We start from the raw sequence: 5,086 nt of genomic DNA, 5'->3' as shown, positions 1-5,086 counted from the left end.
TAATCCTCTTTATCCTCAATACTTACTTATCAAGTCACCTACAACAACTTAATGTCTCAACTCGCTCTCACAATCCATTCCTCAAGTCAACACTGTATCCTTATCAACTCTTATCAAATTCACTAATTCTTATAAAGAAATCCATAAACCATAGTTAACTTCCAAGACAAACAATTCTTCTTACCTAATGATTATGTACTTATTCAAGACTCATAAGCTCCTACAAAACAATCGAATCATTTATCTTAAACTTAAACTTGGGATGTCTCGTTAGGAAAAGACCCTAGTCTCTTTGAAACTCCACTTTGGTTCTACAAAAATTCCAAACTTATACATTAGTCCTCAATCTCTAAGAAACGGGTTCTAGTCCTCGATAAATCCCTTAATTACTTCTAAGTTCTCGAACTTTCAAATTTTCAACTCTAGACCATAGACTTCTTGAAATTCATGATTCAATCCTAAGTCATCTTCCAACATCAAGATTGCAATCACAACTTAATCTATTCTAATTCATACTTTTCAAAGTCTAATTCCTCAATCGGAAATCCAAACTTAATTGTTCTATCTCTATCCGTACATGTCATTCCTAAACGTCCATGAAGCCAAAAACTTATTCTCTAACACTCCAAAAACTCGTTCGACTTTCAAACTTTTCGCAATCACTTTTTAACGAATAAATGTGCGTAAAGACTCATACGTTCTTGATTTTCATAAACGAATAAACAACGTACGTAAGCAAGTTTCAAAAGATGCTTTCCTACTCCAAACATCGCACTTTAAAATTAAAGGTTTTCATATCTATTTCCCAAAGCAATTCTTCCCACTTGAAATAACTAATTTTGTCAAACGATTATAAATTGTACAGCGACTTTGGATAATTTTAAAATACGTCAAATGAACTCTGAAACATCTAATATTTTTATCCTGACTACATCTTTAGGTTTTGTAAATCCTTGTAAATTTTCAAGGCCAAATACAAAGTACAAAATTCAGGAAAAATCAAATACTACAGCAGTTCGTGAGAAACGGGACAGCTTAACCCGTGCTCACCAAAATGCGTATAACTTGAGCTAGAAAAATCGGAATGACATGAAACCAGCGGCAAAAGTTTACTAACGGAAAAAGCTACAACTTTTATGAAGAACACAGTTCGAAAATATTAACCGAAACATACGATTTTAACATAACAGCGGCTACTACTTTCGAAAACAACAACAGTTTTATGTGAGTTTTCGCAAAAGCTTTCAAGCACAGTAAGGGCTGAACCCTAATGCCCTCCGAAATCAACAATCAAACACTATCACTCACACCACACACCTACACTATTCTACATTCCTTCATTAAATTTTACAAGGTACATGGACAGCAAAAGACAAGAGATATAAAATTTAGAGGAGCATAAAGTGTTCCAGTCTTTCTCCCACTACCTCAAGTGTCAAGCTGTGGGGCTGAACTTCAATTCTTCCTCTAGTCACGACCTTCTCTTCCTCTGATGACCAGTGAGCTCTGAGCCATAGTGGCAGAGAACAAGGAATAAGGAGATTAGGAGATGAATAAAGAAGATTAGGGTTTGAAAGGGGAAATTTGAAATAGATAAGGATAATCACCTCTTAATGATGATTGAGCCTTGGATTCAGGAAGAGGAGATCAAGAGCTTCGAGAAATTGACATTCTTTTCTTAGAACAAAGCTCGTCGGAGAAGACGCCGGAGTCGGCGGTTTCCGGCGAAGGTGGTCGGAATCCAAAATTTCTTTAGGGGTTTTGAAGCTGATGATGAGGGGAGTTCAGTGGTAGTATTCGTTTCTCCAAAAGCTAAGGGGTTCACCGGAGATCGAAGCTTGAATGTCGCGGTTTAGGGTTTTGTTTTTCTCTAGCTCTTCGTCGCTTCTGGACGTGGTGGTGGTGCGGCGGAGCTCGCGAAACAGGGGAGAGGACCTCGCGGATGTGGCCTCAAGGTGGTGGTGGTTCATACATGGTGGCTCCCTTGAGATGAAGAAGAAGGAACGGTGATGGTGGTGCGGTTAGTGGTGGCATCCGTGAGTAGCGGGGCGCTCGTGGCGGTGGTGGCTTGGCCATGGGTGGCGTCGTTTTGCTCAGCCATGGAGGGAAGTGTTTTTTGCAGAGATGGAGGAAGAAGAAGTGAAGGAGGAGAAAGGGAGAGAGATGTCGAGTGAGAGGGGAGAATGAGAGAGTGAAAGCGTGAGGGAGTGAATGGGGGGAGAGAGAGTATACAATTCTGATTGGGTGTGGGTGGGACTCACGTGGAGAGAGAGTGTGATCAGAAATTTGAATGTGTGGTGAGGATGAGAGGAAAATTAGATATTTTGAATGAGTGGTTGGGAAAGAAAAGGAATAAAGAATATTCCTTTGTGATGCTTGATAGGCTAACATAGGTAAATAACAAAGGTGACCTGTTAGAGCAGGTCATCTCTTCATTAAAGAAAGAGATAATTAAAGAGTGGAAATTCCTAAGATTAAAATAGAATAGTACACACGAAAATAATTATTATGTTATTCTTGTATTTAAATAAATTCTATAAAATTGAAATATTGAAATTAATTATTACTTGATTAATTTTTCACGAATCGTGATTAGATTCGAGTCAGGAAAATAATATAAAAATACTACAATATAAATGCGCGATTAAATAACGATAAGGAAAATATTTCTTAGGGTAATTCCCGCCATCGTGGCGCGAGTAATATTCAATAAAAATAATTAATAAATAAAACGCGTTGTCGCACGATATGCAAATTAAATAAATAAACGTTCTATTTAATTTCGGGTCTCACACATATAGCTCAGTTCAATAACAATATCAATATAACAATAATTCAGTGCGGAAATCATAAGACGTAAACCAGTAAACGACTGAAGCCTCTTAGAAAACGGAGACACACGTCTCATATAAGTTCACTCGGCCGAAGCCTCCAGAAAACATTTTCTAATTTCAAGCGATAAACAATATCCAAGCAATATTCAATATCAAACAATATTCAAGTCGAAGTTATCGACGCCTACAATACAAATAGCTAGTAAGTAAGTTGCCCTAACCTCGAGTTGTTCCAGTCTCGCGGTGCAGGTCTCCCTCACAAGCTTGTTCAGTCAACCCCAAAGTTTCCACAATTGAACCTTTGAGCAAACAAAGCAATAATGAATCAAAACAAGCCGATACAGTCGAAACAATCCTAACTAATGTTCGACAAAGCTCAAGAAGCTTCAGAGTACAACATCTAGGCACGAATGGAAGGGTTTTCCCCGAATGGATGAGTTTTGACTCGATTCAAGTTTTGTACAAAAACACTTTATTCGCTAAAACGTGCATAACTCGAGCTACAGAACTCGGAATGACACGAAACAAAAGCCAAAATTTCGACAACGGATAGAGCTACGCTATAACTCAGGTCATACATACCCAAAAATTATTTTTGGACACGGTACCATACCAAATAAGTTTCGGCCACTATCAAAATAGGGTTTCCCGAACTTTTTCTTCGATCTAATTTAATTCCTAGGTATTCTTAGGCGATATCTAGGCCAGGAAAACTCTCAGAAGAATTATCGGGTCGAAAACTATCACAGGGGTATTTTGGTCAGTGTTTTTAGCCCGAAACTCAAAGTCGGAATTTTGAGAAATAAATTTGATGAGCGTGTTCCTAACGATATTTATAACAACTAATCCTACTGACACTAAGCTCAGTCGAGAGTTTTTAATCCAAAGAACGAAGCTTTGGTTAGAAAATGGGTATTTTCACAGAATTGAACCTCTGCGACGATTCAGCGAGATTCAACAGAAAACAACTGGATATTCATGCTCTTGGGCATGTAGGCAATATGTTTAGATACTGAAATCTAGTTATTTGGACAGTTTTACAAAAAGCTCAAAACTTTGAGCACAAAAAGACATAGAGAAAAGCGAAAGAATTTACGATCAGAGATAAGGAAAAGCATCAGTACCTCGAGGCCTACGCGTAGCAACGAATGGTACAACTATCAGGCAAGAATCGACGAAAAACTCTCCTCGCTTTCTCTCCTCCAAGCTCGCGGCCTCTAATGGTGAATGGGGTTTGAAATTTTGATTTTTCAAGCTATTTATAGGAGATGGAAAACGCGGGAAAATGAAAATTTCGCGATTCTGATTTTTCCTGCGCGTTCCTCTGTTAATTCTAAGATAGATTCTGGTGACAGAATTCCAGAACTCGAAAGAGGTTTCTTGGAATTAAAGCAAACGATCCAAAGTCGGTGTGAATCGATTTAACCCTAAAAACTACTTTTTTCAGTTGATGTCGGATGAGAAAACTTCTCTCTGAAGAAAGATTAGAAACATCGAAAGAAATGGGTGTACGCGTGTGGAATCTTCGTTTGAAGCTCCGAATAGAAAAAGTCTTCATCGACAGTTTATTTTAAGGTTCTTGAGCTATCAGAGATTCAGTTTCGACAAACTTCCGAGAATTGGAATCGGACGTTCGTACATTCCAGGGTTTCGTGTCGAAACACTTGTCATGGAAAGGATTAAGAGAAATTCTAACATTCCTCTGATGATTTTTGGAATTAGTTTCTATCGCGCTTTTAAAGGTAGATTAGTCGTTTACTAATGCTCTTGTCCTATAGGTATAAGCGAATGATTCTTGCGTCACAAGTTACATCGATTCTAATATTATCCTTAACCTTTTCCTGAACTATCACCTTCATAAATTTATTCCATTTGATGAACTCTTGTTCAATTTTCTTCCTTCACGTTACATCGAACTTAATCGTGAGTAGGAATTTTACCAATTTATTCTAAGCTTAAAACTTGGGTCTCACAGACAGGAGCATCTTTGTTGCCAATAATCAGTTCTTCTGGATGAGAGGCAGCTATTCTCTTCTTCTTCTGAAGTTGATCAGAAGTTGTTGGAGCATCTTCTGATGCTTCTGCCTCTGGAGCAACATCCTCTGGGCTGCCCTTTGGTTGATTAGCTTCTGATGGATCAATGCTGAGATCTGCAAATCTTTCAAACAGCTTTGACTTTTCTGAGCCAAGATTTTCATCAAATCTAATTTGGATAGATTCCTCAATAGTTTGATGAACAATATTATAAATTC

General features: G+C 38.0%; 1 long non-coding RNA gene across 1 annotated transcript; it reads right to left on the bottom strand.

Annotated features, from left to right (window-relative positions):
• Positions 1 to 1,085: 1,085 nt before the first annotated feature.
• LOC130716630 (uncharacterized) lies at positions 1,086 to 2,393 on the bottom strand. The gene is made up of 2 exons (XR_009012102.1): positions 1,608 to 2,393; positions 1,086 to 1,506 (listed from the first exon to the last, which is right to left on the bottom strand). It is a non-coding gene; the product is annotated as an uncharacterized LOC130716630 (long non-coding RNA).
• Positions 2,394 to 5,086: the final 2,693 nt, after the last annotated feature.

Source organism: Lotus japonicus, chromosome 5 (genome assembly GCF_012489685.1).
Source record: "Lotus japonicus ecotype B-129 chromosome 5, LjGifu_v1.2".
NCBI lineage: Eukaryota > Viridiplantae > Streptophyta > Magnoliopsida > Fabales > Fabaceae > Lotus > Lotus japonicus.
This window is presented reverse-complemented; position numbering and strand designations above follow the sequence as displayed.